Source organism: Schistocerca piceifrons, chromosome 11 (genome assembly GCF_021461385.2).
Source record: "Schistocerca piceifrons isolate TAMUIC-IGC-003096 chromosome 11, iqSchPice1.1, whole genome shotgun sequence".
Classification (NCBI taxonomy): domain Eukaryota; kingdom Metazoa; phylum Arthropoda; class Insecta; order Orthoptera; family Acrididae; genus Schistocerca; species Schistocerca piceifrons.
This window is the reverse complement of record NC_060148.1, coordinates 71,063,292-71,084,283: the sequence shown is the minus strand read 5'-3', so window position 1 is coordinate 71,084,283 and position 20,992 is coordinate 71,063,292. Positions and strand designations below refer to the sequence as shown.

General features: G+C 43.0%; 2 protein-coding genes across 2 annotated transcripts in view; both read left to right on the top strand.

The window, feature by feature from the left end:
* The first annotated feature begins 334 nt into the window (after positions 1 to 334).
* LOC124719983 (BTB/POZ and MATH domain-containing protein 3-like) overlaps positions 335 to 20,992 on the top strand; it is a 100,335-nt gene continuing 79,677 nt past the window's right edge. Inside the window, exon 1 of the mRNA XM_047245208.1 lies at positions 335 to 463. The gene's annotated coding sequence lies outside the window, so the exon portion shown is untranslated. The remainder of the gene's footprint in view (positions 464 to 20,992) is intronic.
* Positions 17,007 to 20,992, top strand: part of LOC124719980 (ankyrin-1-like) — a 301,612-nt gene continuing 297,626 nt past the window's right edge. Inside the window, exon 1 of the mRNA XM_047245206.1 lies at positions 17,007 to 17,235. The gene's annotated coding sequence lies outside the window, so the exon portion shown is untranslated. The remainder of the gene's footprint in view (positions 17,236 to 20,992) is intronic.

Genomic DNA, 20,992 nt, shown 5'->3' with positions numbered 1-20,992 from the left:
TGACAACAGATACTGCTGCGGCGCTTCCGTCTCACAGCCGCTGGTTCCCTCGACTCCGGTGCGGGCATAATTTTCTGAGAGGTACTCAAGTGGCCACAGCAGTGTCACAGTGAGCGTAGAATTGGATTACATAGCTCTAAAAGTACTTTCACAAACATGTTACTTTATTTTTTTCAGCTTGTCCGCAATAACAAAATTAGGACGACAGTCTTCGTATTACATTCGCATGTTCTGCGCGGGGCCTCTGGAAGCGCTGCCCCCTGTGAGCCCCCGTAGCAGACTGCAGTTGGTACCTGCCGGCCTCGCAGCCGTTGGCAGCACTGACTGCGTGCCACAGCCCTGCCGCTTCAGGAGTCTGTCGCATTTGTAGCGAGTCGTGTCCAGTGAGACGTTCTGCGTTGGGATTTCGTGCTGCTGTTTCTGCGCCGAGAATTTCTTCTGCTACAGCCACACCCGTAATAAGGTAAGGACGACTGTTTTCATGCGTTCCCACAGTATTGAATTATTTTCTTTGTTTTCTTTTGGTTTGTTTTTGCCGAGTCACGGTAGCTGTAAGGTTTCATTTACGTTCACTATGGAGACTATCACTTATAAAGCAAACCGCGTTCGGTTATTACGGTTTCAAAATACTAAAGAATTTCGTATTACAAATCTTATTTTAAAGTCCTACCGACGTTCCTATTAATTCTGCTGTTCTACGGACTTTAGGCATGAGTGAAAAGCATAGGCTCGGACGAGATTTGTACTCGTATTCGCGCCATTTTGTTGAATTTTTTTTCCCGAGATACAGGTTCGTATTTGTACACATGTGATCCATAAAAGAATTATTGTGCGTGTTAGGAATAACAGAACAGAATGACGGAACACTGCTTCTGCAAGTAGATAAGATGCTATGGCAACTTCGACTATTGAGGAACTAAACAATTACTTTACGTCAGGATAGTGCGTAGACCTAGGGACAGTCTGACCCTATTGCTAATGGTTTGAAATCAAACCAAGCTAGACGCATTTTGACAGTTCGATAGTGGAGCATTGAATCCGGTATTTCCCGAAGCAGTCAGCTCCACGAAAACTGCCGAATTTAGTACAACTGATCTGTTAGCTTCTTTCTCCCAGTCCTGCATTAGCAATCGCCAGCACGTTAAGTCACGCAAATGTGTTTTAATACAGAACACTGTTCCATTGAATTTCGGTATCTTCACTTTTCTAGAGTAATGTTTTTGGTGACAAGGTAGTCTGTTGGGTAGTCAGTAAGACTATATGTGTTAGTGCAGAAATTAATGAATTATTACGTTGACCTAAAATTGATCCTCTTGCTAGAAATGTTGTCGAAATTCCCGGCGTTACGGGCTTAGTCTTCACTTCTGTTAATAATCGTGCATCTCCAGGCAGTGACTGTTCCGTACACTTACCAAAAAAGTAGTCGGTTTTCTGCTAAGGGGGTATCTGGATGCGTGAAGCAGTGCCCCACGTAAAGGACCAGTACTGAAACACTTCGGCAGTAATACCAGCCATCCTCAGAATCTTTTCTGACAAGTGTTTGTCAGTGCTCAGAACGACATCAAAATACAGAGTATCAGTTACAAATCTCACTGCAGAACTCAACTATTATATATATTCTTGATGGAACAGTCCATAGCTGTACGTTAGGTTCATAGCGTGCACGCTGGACACTACGAACAGGCAGTTCACCTGTGGACTGTTCCATCAAAAAATAAGTTGAGAGAAACGGAAGATTCACATACATGTTCCTGTCAAACCAAACGGGTGCTCCTGAGTAATACTTTATTAGGACAAATAAAGAATTATTCAACTGTTGCGGCTTTAAGAAGAACGCATTGTTACATCTGTAGTTACCTACAGTATAAAGTGTGTTGCTGTTGCGTAGAGGAAGGAATACACAGTTTATATAACAGCAAGCGGATCTCTTGTCATTAATACGTTGGGAGTAATTTCATCGTCTTTTGTGTAAGGAAATGAAAAATAGCAATGCAGGTGGTTGTAGACAAACTTCCACAAAGAAGGGCTGATAAGATAGCCACCTCCCTGAAATATGGGTTGTGTTGATAAATTGGTCCTCATCCATAGATACATACATACATTGATCCTTGTTGCACAGAGCATAAATACATTTCGTAATGATGTGGAATGTTTCACTTGAACATAAGTTTTCTTTACACAAAATAGTAAATGTTTTTATAGTTAATACTTAATGTCTAAAGATTCATATGTTCAGTAAGGTCAAGGGAACTGTCCGATTCCAGATGATATTGTGTGTGGTTTTGTATGGGGGTGGGCGTCTAAATTTGTTTATATTTAGTTTGCCCCCCACCCAAAACACCCCATTTCCCGCGCTTGTCCCGTTAGTGTCATTACGCTTCTTATGCAAAGTGTGTGTGTGTGTGTGTGTTTTTCGATGTATTTTCGTCCTCACAATGTGTACATAGCGACTTTATATGCGCCATATTGGAATCGTGGTTTATGGTCGTTTCCGCCGTATTTGTGGCGTCATGGGTCAAAGCAGACGGGCGGGATTGGACGCTTCCGTATTTCCATAATTTTCTTTTCTTTTAAATGTTGGTTAGATATCTGCCGGATTTTTAATGCTATTTGGCAAATGACCAAATATTTTTGTGGCAACATAGTTGACAGCTTTTTGTGACAAAGTGAGATTTAATCCAGAGTAGTGAAGATAATGGTTTCTTCTAGTGTTGTAGCTATGCACTTTGCTGTTATTTTTGAACTGGGGTGGGTCATTAATGACAAATTTCATAAATGAAGATATGTACATCGAAGGTACTGTGAATATCTCAAGTTCATTAAATAAATGTCCACAAGGTGTTCTTCGGTGGGCTCCAGCTGTTAGCCTGATCACACCCTTCTGTGCCATGAATACTTTTCCTCTTAGTGACGAATTGCCCCCAAATACGATACCATGTGTAAGCAGTGAATGAAAATAGGCATAGTAGGCTAATTTAATGATGTTCATCACAAATATTTTGCAATAACCGCAGTAGCCTAAATAGCTCAACCTAACTATTTCAGCAGATCATTGATGTTTCTTCAAACTCAATTTCTCATCAGTGTACACATCCAGAAATTTTGAATACCCTGCCTTAGCAACAGACTTGCGTTCATTCATATTTATCAGTGTTATGCCATTTACTGCACAGAATTATATTCACTGTTTTTTCTCAAAATTTAATAAGTGTCCACTTGCAGAGAACCACTTAGTAATTTTGTGAAAGACATTATTTACAATTTGCTTGATTGTGATTACTGTACTTGTATCATTAGCAAAAAGAAATAGCTTTGCATCTTCATGAATATAGGGTGGCGAGACATTAATGTATATTAAGACCAATAAGGAAACCGACGGAAATCTGTGGGAAACCGTTCTTGATACCTCATCAGTTAAAGGACTCTGCTGGTTTTCGCAGACTATTTGTACTGTTAATTTCAGCCTTCTGCTTTCTTCCAGTTAAATATGAGTTAAACCATTTGTTCACTGTCCCACTCAATCCACAATACTGAAGCTTGTCTAGAAGAAATTAATGATTCACACCATCAAAAGCCTTTGAGAGGTCACAAAATATTCCAATGGATGAAGTTCGGTTATTCAGTGCATTTAATATTTGATCAGTGAAAGCACATATATAGCATTTTCTGTTGAAAAGTCTTTCTGAAAACCAAATTGACATTTAATTAGTACGCCATTTTTACAGAGAAGAGATTCTGCCCCTGAATGCATGACTTTTTCAAGAATTTTGGATAAAGATATCAGAAATAAGACTGGGTGGTAGTTGTTAGCATCAGACCTATCCCCTTTTTTATGCCGTTGTTGAACAACAGGGTATTTCAGTTTATCTGGAAAAATTCATATGTGGCTGAGAATCCTACTTATTTGTTGGGAACAAGCTTTCAGTACTCCGCAGCACAGCAAGAGGTGTAGGTTGGTGTGGAATAAGAAGATACGGTTGAGAGACGGATAAGAGAATAAACGTGAATGCGAAATAAAGGGTGGGGCTACGGGGTTAGTATGTAGCATGTACTTCATCATAAGAGCAAACCAGATGTAAACAAACGCAAGCGCACTGGCTGGTCAGCAGCCGTAGCTCTCTCAAACTGGTGGTGCTCCGCTCTCGGAAGTAGGTCCATCTTAAGTGTTCGGCAGCTTATTACTATGTCAGTGTGGAAGAACCTTTCAGACATTCTGACGTATTAACAGCCATCAACGTCTATCTTAATCGTACTTTACCTACGTAACTTTTATCTTAAAAATTGTGTACAGTCACAGTCTCTGTAACCAGTACTTGTGCTCTGATTGTCTCGCTGTTCATACGTACCGCGAAAATGGACGACACTGCTTCCTGCTTCGTAGTGAAACACGCGCGTGGAACACCGCTAATGGCGAGAAACAAGTAGTTAATGTTCTTCACAAGATTACAGACAAAAATCAGCTTTTGACTTTTTTTCGAGTAGGACTGTGTATCAGAAATAAGGGAAGTGTTAACTGTATGCGTGGCGTGATAGACAGGGTCGTAGACTGACCATCGTGTGTGCCGGCGGGCGGTGGTTCTACGCTCCACGTGGTGCGAAATTTTCTTTGTTCGGTTTGAATACCTAAAGCATATAAATATGAAACTCATCACATGTACATATACATCTATATGGTTACTCTGCAATTCACACTTAAGTGTCTGGCAGAGGGTTTATCGAACCATTTTCATACTACTACTAATACTACTACTACTACTCTACCATTCCACTCTCGAATGGCGCGTGGGAAAAAGGAACACCTATATCTTTCCGTTGGAGCTCTGCTTTCTCTTATTTTATCATGATGATCATTTCTTCCTACGTAGTTGGGTGTCGACAAAATATTTACACATTCGAGAGAGAAAGTTGGAGATTGAAATTTCGTAAACAGATCTCTCCTCAATCAAGACTGCCTTTGATTCAGTGACTCTCAGCCCGACTCGTGTCTCATATCAGTTACACTCTCAGCCCTGTTTCGCGATAACGCGAAATGGGCTGCCCTTCCTTGAACTTTTTCGATGTCCTCCGTCAATCCTACCTGGTAAGGATCCCATACCGCGCAGCAATATTCCAGCAGAGGATGGACAAGTGTGATGTAGGCTGTCTCCTTAGTGTTCTGCCAACAAAGCGCAGTCTTTGTTTCGCCTTCCCCACAATATTATCTATGTGGTCATTCCAATTTAAGTTGCTCGTAATTTTAATTCCTATGTATTTAGTCGAATTGACAGCCCTAAGATTTGTGCGATTTATCGTATACCCAAAATTACTCGGATTTCTTTTAGTACCCATGTGGATGACCTCGCACTTTTCTTTGCTTAGTGCCAATTGCCACTTTTCTTACCATACAGAAATTCTCTCTAGGTCATTTTGTAGTTGGAATTGATCGTCTGATGACTTTACTAGGCTGTAAATTACGGCGTCATCTGCAAACACTCTAAGGGGGCTGCTCAGATATCTCCTACATCATGTATGTAAATCAGGAACAGCAGAGGGCCTATGACACTACCTTGCGGATCGCCTGATATCACTTCTGTTCTAGTCGATGATTTACCGTCTATCGCCACGAACTGTGACCTCTCTCGGAGAGGAAATGACGAATCCAATCACACAACTGAGACGATACTCCATATGCACGCAATTTGATTAATACTCGCTTGTGAGGAACGGTATCAAAAGCCTTCTGGAAATCTAGGAATATGGAATCGATATGAGATCCCTTGTCGACAGCACTCATTACTTCATGGGAATGAAGAAACATTTTCTGAATCCGTGTTGGTTATGTATCAAAAAGTCATTTTCTTAAAGGTGATTTATAATGTTAAAGTACAGTATGTGCTCCAGAATCCTCCTGCAAATTGAGGTAAGTGATATGGGTCTGTAATTAAATGGATTACTCCTATTTCCTTTCCTGAGTATTGGTGTGACCTGTGCAACTTTCCAGTCTTCAGGAACAGACCTTTCGTCAAGTGAGCAGTTGTATGTGATTGCCAAGAAAGGCGGTATTGTATCTGCATACTCTGAAAGGAACGTGATTGGTATACCATCTGGACCGGAAGAATTGCCTTTCTTAAGTGGTTAGAGTTGTATCGCAACACCTAAGCTACCTACTTTTATGTCACTCTTGCTAACAGCTGCTGTGGTTTTTCAGAGGCACAATCATCGGTAACTTCTCCATCGCTATCGCGCAGTGACGGTGTTCACTGTTTTTTTTTTTTTTTTGCCACTGGTGTAATTTACATACGACCAGAATCTCTTTGGGTTTTCTACCATATTTTGAGACAATGTTTCATTGTGGAAACTATTAAAAGGATCTCGCATAGACGTCCGCACTAAATTTCGAGCTTCCGTGAAACTTAGCCAGTCTTGGGGATTTTGCTTTCGTCTGAATTTGGCATGCTTTTTTCGTTGCTTCTGCAACAGTGTTCTGATGTGCTTTGTGTACCATGATGCATCAGTCCCGTCTCTTATTAACTTCGACGGTATGAATCTGTTGCTGTCGATACTGTATCTTTGAATTTGAGCCATATCTGATCTACACTTACATAATTAGCTTGGGAGGAATGGAGGCACTCTTAGGAAGGCATCAAGCGAATTTTTATCTGCTGTTTTAAATAGATATATTTTGCGTATATTTTAGGGGTTTTGGTTGATATGGTTTTGAGCCATATATGGCAATTAACTTGTGCATCACCAATTTTAAGAAAAATGCACATCTTGTAGTTTACAATTACATATCACACGAAAATTTCTGGTTTTCATTCCAAGTATACATTCTTAATTAGAGATATATTATGAAAGATTGCAGAAGATGGTTGAAGATAAAACATTACGCGATTAAATTTTATGGAGAAAAATTAAAAAGTAGGACAGATGTGGTCTCACATGAGCCAGAGTGATAAATGTCGCAGAAAGATAGAAGACATTTTTGATGGCGTCGAGCACGCTGTACAAATGGATTATTTTTAGAGTTGTGGTCGTAACACTGCAGTCTGAACCCGACAGAATTGATATGGAGCCAAGTTATGGGATTTGTCGCGAGAAATAACAAGACATTACGCTGTCAAACGTACTGCAACTAATGCGCGAAACTTTGTGACACGTCGCTGCCTAACGATGGCGAACTGCAGAACAGCACGTCACGAAAGAGGAGGAGGAAATGTGGACATTTCTGTGGCTTGGGGGTTCTGTCTCTGATAGACTCGTTATCAACGTAGCTGTACTGAAGTGTGTTCAGCGGTGTCCGATGTGGAAGGAGTTCAGAGATTACCAGACAACTGACTCCGATACCTTCATTGGCTTACATATTTTACTACATTGCGGTACTACAGTGCACCTTTACGCCACACACAGCTCATGTAGAAAAATTACTTAGTCACGAATTTTTATCACTCCTGCTTTTAATTAAAATACTATGTTCGCTAATATCGATGGCATGTTATATTTTCCGTCCGGTCACCTAAGGAGAAAATCACCCGAGTTTTACAATATATTATTTCCTTCTGTTTAAAAATTCACATCCAAAGCTGTATTGTCCTCTGCTCGTCTCTGTTCACGTCTGAACCGCCACTGCTCACACCAGTGCACGTTAGCTGGACCACTTGCCCGGCCAGGGCTGTCAAAGCTAAACGCGCCGGTAAAGCTGTTGCCCCGTATTACAGCACAAGTCGATAGGCACAGCATAAAACGAACCCTCATCATCGTACTTGATTGCACTGGTGACCGCTTGGCATCTGGTCCACCTGAAACTAAATCCAAACAGGTTCCAGCAAACACGCCGAAGAGTACATAGTGTAATGTTTACATGAAGTTTATTGTGATGAACGGACTATAGGCCGATGCCCACATTTGCAATATATTCAACGCACTTTGCCGTATATATCATGCCTTCCAAATTAAAATCTTAAACTGCTAGGGCACAACCACGTACCGTAAAACAAGACTCCCCACCGAGTGACCTAGCTATGCCACACACTGGCTTTGACCTGTGTCGTAGTTTCACGGGACTCTCTCTCTACTCTCAGTACAGAGGCAGAACACAACACTGACCTTTGTTTCCCTCCCACGTTGTTGCTTGGAAGGCAGGGTGTGCTGACACGTTTCTGCAGCTGAGACTGAAAGGGCAGTTTGTGATTTGGTGAAGTGTATGAATGTGCTGTGATGGAAACAAACTAAATAGTCCTTGTCACTACACGTATTTTACGCATACTGCATTTTGGTGAGTGGTTTATCCGGCGTTTTCGTCGTCGGTCAAAGATGATGGGCAGCGGTAGCAACAGGTGCGGTGTTTTCTTATTCCTAGTGTGGACACATCTCGTAGAGTACTGGTCCGTATTTCCTTTCACGAAATTCGTGCAGCAAGATTAGTCATGTGGTGTTAAATGTGCATTCAGTCTGCGTCGGAAAACAATATCTTTACTATTCACTCTTTAGGTGTTTCTGATCACGTGATCTTCTGATGCAAACCTGTAAAGTGTTATACGGAACTCAGAATTCAAATGATGGTTCACTCGTCAGTATGCAAATGAAGACAGTAATAAATTTGTCATCGGGATGGAAATTTCATTTTTAGCTATGTAATGCATACGAAGTTGCACGGAGAATTTTCCCGTCACTTAAAGTTAGACATCAGTAACTTTTCTCATGACTTCAGTTGTGTGGTGTTGTGGTTGGTGGGAAACAGCAGTCGTAGTAGACACCAGGTTATATTCAGTTTCCGCGAAGCGTAAGTGGTGCATTTCGGAGTCATTATTTATTAAATTGCACACCACGAAACTCTGTGATCCATTTTAGGGTACATAGGTATTGGAAAACTGAAACGCCCTTCGCAAGTGTGCAGTCCAGGCATGCAGTACGAGCATTGGACAGCGTCTCCAGTACTTGGAGCTGGAACAACGGTTCTGCTCGCTTGGTCGGCTGTGTTCCTGTAAAGACAAACAAAGAAAATGGCGGAAGACCAGACTTTACGTGGGCCGTCAAGAATGGTTAAAAAAAAAAACTTATCACACCGTTACTCCGTGAGTTGACATTTGCACGTGACTGTTATAATTATTTATGCATGAAAAAAGTTGCCATTTGTCATGGCTGCTACTGGACGTGAGGTCCTAAATTCCGTATTATGAAACAGCACCGTTTCAGGGCAACTGTACATGGAAGATCTGTAAAAACGTCACTTTCTTTCGGAGGTGCTATAATCAGTCTTCATTACATTCAGTTTACGGTGCGGGGGCTGATCTTCCAGCGGTTGTAAGCATTGAGTTACAGAGCAGAGGGTGGCTACGGAGGTGACTCGCGTCCTACCATCTCACCTTCACGTTTGCAAAGGTTCTGAGACTTCTTTATTAAGTTAATTGCAGTTAGTTCTTAAATATTCGATATTCTGTACATATAGTAGTTCCCTTTCTCTGCCGGCCGCAGTGGCCGTGCGGTTCTAGGCGCTTCAGTCTGGAACCGCGTGACCGCTGTGGTCGCAGGTTCGAATCCTGCCTCGGGCATGGGTGTCTGTGATGTCCTTAGGTTAGTTAGGTTTAAGTAGTTCTAAGTTCTAGGGAACTGATGACCTCAGAAGTTAAGTCCCGTAGTGCTCAGAGCCATTTGAATCATTCCCCTCTCTCTCCGGACGTGTGCGTATCATGTCTGCGTTGTCATTGTCAATGATTTACAAATCTACATATTAAGTGTGAAACTCGCAAATGCGAACAAATATTCACACGTTGATCATCTGGCAAAGCTAATTACCATTTAAAATAAAAAGCATAGAACTGACTGACACATTTGCAACAATAAAAAGGTGGCGTAGTCTCAGCTATACAAAAAATTTAGCCATATGTGAAGTGTACAAAATACAATTTACCGGCTAGTTTTTCTAGGCCACTTCTTTCTCAGACAAAAATCTCCCATTAAAGTAACTCTTCAACCACTTACATTACGCTTTTCTTGATTTTATTACATCAAATGCTACAGATAGTGACGTGTTTCGAGAGGTACTAGCTATATTGTTTCGAAACGGCTTTACTTACTGGACACAAGGCAAGTGAGCGGATGGTTTACCTCACTTGTTAGAATGGCTGCCCCCCTTTTTTTTTCTGACTACGGACCAACTCCACACATCAGTTTTCAGATGATTTAAAAATTTTATTTTCTTGAAAAACTTGAATGAGCAGAATATTGGAATCTGTGCAGGCTGGCTTAAGATTCTTTTTGCTTGTAAATCCGTTATTGGTCTCACTGTTGGTGTTGATGTAGGCGTATTAGCAAAAGCAGTTGGCACAACTTTTTCAGTAAGTTTCGGAGCTAATTCTTGCCAACATTATAATCTCTCCCTTATCCACAGCCCGGTCGACATGAATGCAAAACTTAGGGCGTCAAAATAACGTCACGTTTGCAGAAACTCCTGTGAACTGTAGGTTGCCCTTAACACAGCTGCAAGATCACACCGCAGCGCTAACTCTACGGAAGATGAAATACACTACTGGCCATTAAAACTGCTACACCAAGAAGAAATGCAGATGATAAACGGTTATTCATTGGACAAATATATTATACTAGAACTGCTATGTGCTTATATTTTCACGCAATTTGCATAGATTCTGAGAAACCAGTACCCAGAACAACCACCTCTGGCCGTAATAAAGGCCTTGATACGCCTGGGCATTGCATCAAACAGAGCTTGGATGGCGTGTACAGGTACAGCTGCAACACGATACCACAGTTCATCAAGAGTAGTGACTGGCGTATTGTGACGAGCCAGTTGCTCGGCCACCGTTGACCAGACGTTTTCAATTGGTGACAGATCTGGAGAATGTGCTGGCCAGGACAGCAGTCGAACATCTTCTGTATGCAGAAAGGCCCGAACAGGACCTGCAACATGCGGTCGTGCAGTATCATGCTGAAATGTAGGCTTTCACAGGGATCGAATGAAGGGTGGAGCCACGGGTCATAACACATCTGAAATGTGACGTCCACTGTTCAAAGTGCCGTCAATGCGAACACGGGGTGACAGAGACGTGTAACCGATGGCACCCCATACCGTCACGCCGGGTGATACGGCAGTATGGCGATGACGAATACACGCTTCCAATGTGCGTTCACCGCTATGTCGCCAAACACGGATGCTACCATCATGATGCTATAAACAGAACCTGGATTCATCCGAAAAAATGTTTTGCCATTCGTGCACCCAGGTTCGTCGTTGAGTACACCATCGCAGGCGCTCCTGTCTGTGATGCAGCATCAAGGGTAACCGCAGCCATTGTCTTCGAGCTGATAGTCCATGCTGCTGCAAACGTCGTCGAACTGTTCCTGCAGATGGTTGTTGTCTTGCAGACGTCCCCATCTGTTGACTCAGGGATCGAACAGCCATGCGGATAAGATGCCTGTCATCTCGACTGCTACTGATACGAGGCCGTTGGGATCCAGCACGGCGTTCCGTATTAACCTCCTGAACCCATCGATTCCATTTTCTGCGAACAGTCATTGGATCTCGACCAACGCGAGCACCAATGTCGCGATGCGATAAACCGCAATCGCGATAGGCTACAATCCGACCTTTATCAACGTCGGAAACGTGATGGTACGCATCTCTCCTCCTTACATGAGACATCGCAACGAAGTTTCACCAGGCAACGCCGGTCAACTGCTTTTTGTGTATGAGAAATCGGTTGGAAACTTTCCTCACGTCAGCACGTTGCAGGTGTCGCCACCGGCGCCAACCTTGTGTGAATGCTCTGAAAAGCTAATCGTTTGCATATCACAGCATCTTCCTGTTGGTTAAATTTCGCATCTGTAGCACGTCATCTTTGTGGTGAATAAATTTTAATGGCCATTAGTGTATTAATAATAATAGTAACCTCAGAGTTCTTCAGATGATCCAGTTATCTGTAATGTATTGTCTGCAAGAAGCTGCATAAATATTCAGTCAGATCTTGATAAGAATTCAGAGCGGTGAAAAAACGGCAACTTGATTTATATGTTCATAAATGTAAAACTGTGCCTCCAGAAAACTAAAAAGTAATATTCTACGACTATATCATGGAGTCACTGTTGGAGTTGGCCGACACATAAAAAGTACCTGGTATGAGAAGGAATGAAGACATACGCTTAGTTGTAGGTAAAGCAGGTGACAGACTGCAGTTTACTGGTGGAGAGCGGTCAGCCTACAAAGGACTTTGCTTACAAACCACTCGTACCACCGGTTCTAGAATATTGCTCAAGTGTGTGGGACCCGCACCAGATACGACTAACTAGGGATACTGAACGTATACAGAGAAGGGCAGCACGAATTGTCATGGATTTGTTTGACCCGTAGGAGTGTAACGGAAGTACGCAAGTAACTGAACTTCCAGACTCAGACAGACCCAAACTATCCCGAGAAAGTGTATTAACAAAGTTTCAAGAACTGCCTTTAGATGGTAATGCTAGAAATATACTTACAACCCTCTACGTACCGCTCACATAGGGATCGTGAGGATAAGATTACAGTAAGCACTAAGCGTACAGAGGCATTCATTCTTCCCGCGCTCCATACGTGAATGTAACAGGAACAAACCCTGACAACTGGTACTGTGGGACCTACTCTCTGCCGCGGTCGTTTGCAGAGCATGTAGATGTAGATGTAGATGCAAATGTAGAAGATGCTGTTTAGCATCGTATTATCACAGCGTCTTCCGTAGTTTCGGGTAATTCTCGTTCTCATTTTCTTTTCTTTTTTCATCGCATTGCATCTTAGTTTTCGTTACATCACAGACGCAGGATTTCTGCTGCAGATTTCTTCTGCACTTTTTCGAGCCGGCCTATTCATCCACAGTTGTGCCTACTTGTACTTCGGTCGATTCCAAGTTGAGCTCCCATTTTCTCTTTCAAAATTACCGAATGCTGTTTCTAATTTCAGCTCGCAAGTACTGTGGATTCCTATAAAATTTTAATGATTCCAGTGTAAGTGGATTGCCTGTAGCTATTTGTTATGATTTGCCTAAGGCTTCTGTGCATCATCGAGCGTTTCCTTAACTGTACTTTCCAGTTCCAAAACTCCTGCTGTTTATTCCCTCCAAAGTGTCTCGATAATGTCCGTACTTGGCTTACATACAGGGTGGCGCACGAAATGTGTTACCATTTTGTTTTTGAATATAAACTTTATTGTCAATACAATCTGAAAGGAACATATACTACAATGAGGAGCCGTCCATGGAGATTTGTTCTAACTGAGCACATGCTCAATATGTCCGCCATTGTGGAGCCAATTTTGTCCGTCATTGAAGCGAGCTGGAAGCCTGAGTGAAATGATCTGTACGTCGAAATGCTCGTGTAAAAACTCATAGTCCAGACCTCAATCCTTGTGACTTTCTTCTTTGGGGGTACCTAAAGGAAAAAATTTCCCCGAAACGTCCACTTGATTTAATGGAGCTCAGAAAACTTATTTTTCAAGCTTGCACTGAAATTGCGGAAGACATGTGCCGTAGGTAATCACTAACTTCAGTATTCGTTTGAAGGAAGGTCGGAAACGAACTGGCGGACATATTCAGTATGCGCTGAGTTAGAACAAATCTCCATGGGCGGCTCTTCATTGTAGTATATGTTCCTTTCAGATCGTATGACAAAGTTCATATTCAAAAACAAAATGGTAACACATTTCGTGCGCCACCCTGTATGTTGCCAGTGAACATGGGCATTCGTTTTAGTAGATTAAAGAATTCCCTATGATCACCATCAGTCACATCCCCCATGCTCCTGTTCTAGCCACCTGGCAACCAGCCTTTCCCGCTCACTCTTTTCTGTTCTACTTCTATCCCACTTAACCTGTATCCTGCCTCTCCAAGTGCCGCGAGGTTTGAGGCGCCGTGTCACGGATTGCGCGGCCCCTCCTGCCGGAGGTTCGAATCCTCCCACGGGCATGTGTGTGTGTGTTCTTAGCATAAGTTAGTTTACATTAGTTTAAGTAGTGTGTAAGTCTAGAGACCGATGGCCTTAGCTTCTTCAAATTGCGCAGTGTCGCCCTTGATTTTAAGTTCTGAACGTTTCTTCCATATCATCATCAATTTCTGAGCTCAGTGATTCTACTGTAGTCGTTAAGGTGCCATATTCGGCAACTAAATCTCAGTTCAGCTCCTCCTTTGACGCCAGCAAGTCTGCAGTCTGCCTTTAACTCTTCGCTGTGTGCTTATTCTTTTTATCAGCGTGGCCAAATTGGCCAATCATGTTCTGCTCAGAGCTACATGCTCTGCTGCCCTCTGTTCACTTATCGTTGCTTCAGCCTCGCCCGCACTCACACTTAGTAAATTGTGCACTCGACCCGAAACACTGCTAGCTGTGAGTGGAACAGGCTGTGCACGTCCTAAATCTAAACATCTCCGCTGCACCACTGAAGTCTGGCTCACTCATTTCTCTCGCATCGGAGGAACCTACTGTTTCATTTTGCACATTTTCGTGGCTAAAATTGGGGAGAATCTATCTCCTACACGTCTCTGTACCTTCGCAGTCTCTTTTTTTGGGCATTTCGCATACTGACTCCTCACCACCTTTTTTTCTTTTCTCCTCGTACTGCTTTTGGAGCGACTAACGTAACTATTTTCGAATAACGCAAATGAAAATCTTATACAGAAAAAACACTACCTGAAACACACTTAAATAACATGCTGAATTTTTATTAAGTTCATCACACTGGCTAAACAAGAGTATTCATCACAAGCAACCTGATAGAATGAAAATGAGCTTCACACGCAATTCCCAGCGCAAAATCATTGTCACACCGAGGATTAATTACATTTAAAAAACTCCCCAATGAAAAGGATTACGACGAAAAGCTCCCAAAGTACCATAAACACACTTCACACAAAATTCAAAACAGGCATCAAAGACGACACTGTTTCATAAAGCAAGCAACAACGCTGATCAACCACAATGAAGTAATTGTGTGAGATCTGTAGAAAATAAAATTTACATGTTAGTACACCCTAACAATGTCACAGCATCGACATAAGATCCCTGGGGTGACCGAAATCCTGTGCAAAAGGGTCTCGCCATTATGAAGGCTACCTGTTGTCCGCAAAATTCAGATTTAATGGCAAAGTCGGTGTTCCGAATGAAACCTGTTGCTGACTTCAAATACCAACAGCCACCAGGCAAACAGAGGTTATTTTCATTTCATTGAGCACGCACCAGACACACAAACTTAGATTGTGGCTGAAATTCGTTCATGTACTGGAAAAATAGCCGAGAAAACCACCACGTGTCAGGCTGTTGTATGAGCTAAGGAATGAAATATCCTCGTACTGGATACACAAGACAACATATTACAATTTTATTGATTGATCGCTATTAAGGGAAGATAAGAACTGAATGATTTGAGGGAGCTTGACTAGGAAGCAGAGTGGCTCTATGAGGTGGTATGTAAAGAGCCACTCGACATTTATGTCTGAATTAAAACACACGAAAATATTAAATGGTGCTTAAACTTCGACATGTGGTACGTCTCTCTCGAATGCAGCCTCCAAATGCGGAACCCAATCTGCTAAATATGGGGTAGGATTTACTTGATGCAGACACTGACCATCCATACATTACATAGTTTTGAAGAATGCTTGCTTATTCTGCTTTTAAGTACACTGGGACAGAGAGCAACTACTTTCGGCAGTCAACTTCTGAGGACAAAGGCCCATTGCAAGAATTCACTATAAATCCAATAATTAGACAGTACAATTACTGAATAAGAGCACCTCTATTCTGTACTTGACAAAGAATTTTATGTTCGTTTTTGGCCTCTAATATGAGACACACAACTCGTGTGGGGAATGAAGTGGTTCTAGCACTACACATTCCACCCTCCAAAGGGACTTCACAGTTGAAAATATTCTTTCCACAACAATATTTGTGTATAGTACAGCAGGAGCAAAATTCACAAGCGTGTCTATATTTTTACATGAAGTACCTGTACTTTTAAGTGTGTGGAATATATCACACAGTCTCTTAACTGTTTCCAAATTAGCTTTTTCCAATTCCTCAAATTTCTGGGATACAATGTTCACGCATCGTATCTCGTCTGAAATGTTGCACATTAGTCTACTGCCTTAAGAATTATCAGAAAATTTAAAAGTTCAGCCCAAGAAACAGTATTTTTTGTGTGTGTGTGTTATCCAATGAGTTGATTTCAGAGGTTGAGGTGGAGAACTCTACTTTTCCAAACAAGTCACAAAAGTGTCTTAGAATTGGTAAAAGGCTCGTATTTTGACTGAGTGAAAGTACCTTCTTTTCCAAGTTAATTAAAATGGTATTATTTCTTGAAGCAAGCTGAAACTGTGGTTATTTCCAACTTTTGGATTGAATTTAAAAAAACATTTTCAATGGGCATTGTGTGAAATGAAGCCAAAGAAGTGACTGTCGGTTCTCGAAAATTTGTTTCAGCAACGTGGGACATGTATTCTGAGATAGAAAACAAGATTTCAAAGGTTCACTACATGTCAATAACTTTTGTAACTCCTGGCAACAATGACAACCATCTAGTTTTAATACTACCAAGAACTTTCCCGTATCCAGTATCAACGAAATCACAGAAAGATTTCAGTTGGTCCACACGTTGAGGGTAAATGTGTCGTCCTCAGTGTAACTTGAAGTTAAAGTAGTACGTGAGCCCAGGCACCGATGATCTCAGCATTGATATCCCTGTAACGTTCTTTAACGACAACTTGTCACACTCGTCCGTCATTTCTGGAGTAGGAAATGATCGATACGAATCGCGAAGCTCGCGCGTAAGTCACTGGCACTCAGCACGATGACGGAAGATGTTGTGTTCACACCTCTCCTCGTCCCGTGACCAAAATGCAGCGTGTTTGTTCCATCTTTGCGTTCACCAAAAGCGGTACTGGGAAATCGGTTTAGGAAATCCGGTTTTTGGGGCGCCAGGCGAAAGGGGGGGTGGGGATGTTGCCAGCTGTATAGCGCGGTTCGAGATAACTGACTGCGGCGTGGGTGGGACGCAGGCGGTCCGGCAGTGCCGACACAGACGTAGACGCCCTGCTGCAGCCGTTCCCTCGCCTGCCGCGCGAGCTGGCAACGCCGCCCCGTGACGTCAGCGCTGGGTGGGGCAGCGGGCTGTCTGTGCGGTCCAGTTGTGACGCAGCAGCCTGGAGGGAAGCAGCGTGCCACGTTGTCCTGCCTGCCCAGACAGAGTTTGTGTATATTGTGTCTGCACGGGAATACCACAGATCGGTAAGGCAGGAATTTATGGGAGCGGCGGATGTTCTGCACGCTTTTGTGTGGTTTTTATCGCGTAACTCACTCACTGCTCTTGTCGAATACTTGTCTTAATTTGAAAAATTACGACCGCTACGAACAAAGGGGTGGCTAACAGTGTGTTATATTACCGTCTTGAGTGTTCAGTGATTTATTGGTCGTTACTTATGGCCTTGCTCCAGTCCATGAAAACTTGAGCGAGAAGAACGTGGAACGAATGGAAAATAACCCCACATTCAGTCGGGTAGTGTGTCGATGTCCCAGTGTAGATTTTCACAGAATTCACGTAGAACAGGCATTTAAAATGAAAACCTCGCGTTTTTGATTATGTTCGTAGGACGCAAGTTTACGAAAACCATCAAACGCAGAACTTTGCAGTAAGCGAGTTTTAGTGCGACAAGGCGTGTAGCGGCTTGCAGGCGTGGCAGAAATTTATTTTTTAATGTTTCGCGTAATGTGGCGGAATTCAGACATCTGAAATGTTGTCAAGATGTACTCATTCAGAGGTATAATCTTAAATTGCGGTTGTCACACAGTAAGAGAAGTACCGAAGTTGGAAACATTGCGCGTCGCGAGGTAACGTGACTAAGGGCGCTGAAATACGCGGACGTTAGTCAGACAGTATTTCAGAATGAGGGCCGTTACCGACTTCCAAGAAGCTGCACGCAAGACTACAAAAACTGGAGAGATTTTTCCGCTACCCCCCGGCCACGTTGTCGCTGTTCATGGAGTCAACTTAGACATCAGACGTATCGTTGTAGTTTATCGGTACCTACCTATTCGCGACGCAGTTTGCAGACAGTATCCCCACACCCTGTAGGGTATCTGCAAAAATTACATCGTCGTACGGCCCACACATCAGTAGACATGACGTGTCAAAAATTTAGACGCGCGATAAACGGGCTTTTCTTTAAAAAGCAGCGCAAATTAAGCAGACTATGTTTACCCAGTATTTCAGAATGAGCACTTGCTTTCGAACACACATTAAGAACAATTTCAAACCGTTTCTAAACTTTATCTCGCTTACATGCTTAACATCAGATATTACACACGTAAACTCGTGTGCAAAGTAATGAGACGTCGGAAGCTGTTTCGTGCGTGGGCGTTGCGGATCCTGAAATCCGTTCGCGAATCACAACTCGTGGCGTGACGCCGACACGGTTGTGGCGATGAGACGCAGTACTCGCCTTCATTTGCGTATTTTCACAATTTCCTGGAATTAAGGTTATGGTCAACGAGCAATCTGTAGCTTTCCCCAACACCCTCATTACACAGAGGCGACCATCTGCGTAGTAGTTGGCGAATTCTTGGGAATTTATCGTAATGTTTGTGCTTCACGAAATAAACATTTCGTATTTTTTATCGCTCTGTCACGTCTCCTCGTTTGTGATTTGCTGATGAATTTTTTTTTTACACTCTACAACGCTGCATCGCTTTGTTTGGCTGTTCTCGTGTTACTATTTGTCTGATGAGAGAGCCCGGTGTGTCGACAAAGCAACGCGTCAGCCATCTGAGAGGCGCGCCGTGTTGTGTGCGGCCTGCGCTTCAGTCGTGTATTATGTGAGGGAGGAATGAATGTCGGTGATTCTGACGCCGTCACTTACCAGCTTCTTCATTTCACGTTCAAATTACACGATTAAAGTGCAGTGTAGATTTCTATGTGCAGGCACTAATGGCGGGAGAACCTAGATTTAATTTGTGCCATTTCCAGTGCAACAATTGCGACAATCGAGGTAGATTTGTTCTTAGTTTCCGTCATAGGGCTGAATCACGTCAAAATTATTTGTGGGGGCATTTGCTAATTATGTTTGACAGAAACCTACAGTAAACATTATTTCGTTTAGCCAGATACTGTTACAGAAGCCTTACCCGTTATTGATGGTAAGTCCCAGTTTCGGAATCGTGGGTGGCCACTGACGTCGCATTTACAGACACTTCGGCATGACAAAATACTGAACACGACCCGTCTTGAAGAGTTCAAAAATGCCATGTGTCAGTTAGACTACACATCGTCGTAAAACGCAAATTTGAATACCAAAACCATAAAATTGACAATTTTATCTTCGGAAACAGGTAGATCAACACGACGACTGTTCAGTGTGCTCCCCTAATCCACTGCCAGCAAAGAACGCGTGACGTCACAGAAAAGTGACTGTCGTCACACGTGAGGGACAGGATCATTTGATAAAAGTTGCACGAATTTTATGTATAATAAGTAACCCGGAATCAGTGCTGTAAATGCCCTTCACTTCTGTGACATGGAACTATGTGTGGTGGTTTTCGTATTTATACTCGCCTATCACAAAATATACAACGCAATTCATGCACGCCGTATTAAAGACCTGTTCAAAACGTGTCGTGTGTAGCGAGATAAGATTTGCTGAATTGTAGAAAACTGTGGCGTTCACGGATGAACAGTAGCGGCAGCCAAAACAGTTTCCTAAAAAGGCCTCCATTTAATCGCGAGTGTGTGGAATCAGCTCTTTAGCTCACACACAGATATCCAATAATAAGGGAGTAAGGTCACTCGTGACTTAGGAATGTGTAGGATGTTTCCGGGTGCTTTCAATTCATTAGGTGTTCTGTCCACCAGCAAAATGTGATAGCTGCATAAAATTTCACACTGTGGTGTCTCGCAGGATATTTGGGCCGGCAGTAAACGTGACTCAACGTGGAGACGGTGGCGAGCTGTCGCCCTGACACGTGGCTGAGGGTAGCCTGCGTGCAGGAGGAACCGTGCTGTACCACTGGGTGCTTGCAGTCTCAAGTTGAGCCACTCGCAGAGCTCCATCGTGGGCTGTGACTGCTGTATCGCAGCGAAACTTGGTATGCTAATGCGCCCTTGGGGAACCGATTTACACTGGAAAGAAATGTTCCCATATCTAATGCATTGGGAACGGAATGTGGACAGGAAGGGACAAACAAGTGAGAGAGGCAGAATGTCGATATTATTAGCCGCCACTTGCAGAACTTGTTCAGTATGAGCACCGGAGACTTCCGCGAGGTGTTGCACAGTGACAGATTCGGACCTGGTATTGGAATTGATTTCCTCCGGCGCCAACTGGTTTCGCGTTAACGCATTAGCATGTCTACAGTATTTCGCTGCCTTACCATACTCAGACCACAGTGGACTTGGGTCAGTAGCTGCATTTTACTTACAAGCACCCGGTACTTGAATGTCTCAGACGGAGAAAAAACGGTTCGTGAAAATTTCGCTGTCGCCTTGGTGGCCCATGTGGTCATAAACCATTTAGTAGTTAATCAGTGAAAAAAATCTGCAATTTTCTCAGACCTCCGTCGTGTGTTTCACTTTTCTCAAAGCATCAAGGCTCTGCAAGTACCCGTATTTCCAGTACAGACGGCTGCCTAAACTGGAGCAGCTCGCAGCTGCTGATAGCGGCCGTCGACATTGACCCGTTGCGTAATGGTGTGCTGCGTGACGTCACACGGATACAACAGAACGCGTGGCTGCTATATTATTTGTAAAGTGTGTTGTGGAGAAGTGGTCCGTTGCTTAGCCAGAGTTCTGGTACAGGTTGTCAGGTTACAGTATGGTTGTCACTCAGCGGAGCCAAAGAAATGAAATGTTACAGTAACAATTTTTGTGTGGCACGTATTTCACGCATGTTAGCTTTCGAAGAGTGTTGTATGTCCGTTTTGGTGACGCACAGTTTGAATCGGCAGGTTCAGTGCTGGGCACCGCTTGTCCCTAGTGTGGAGGCAGGTCCACACC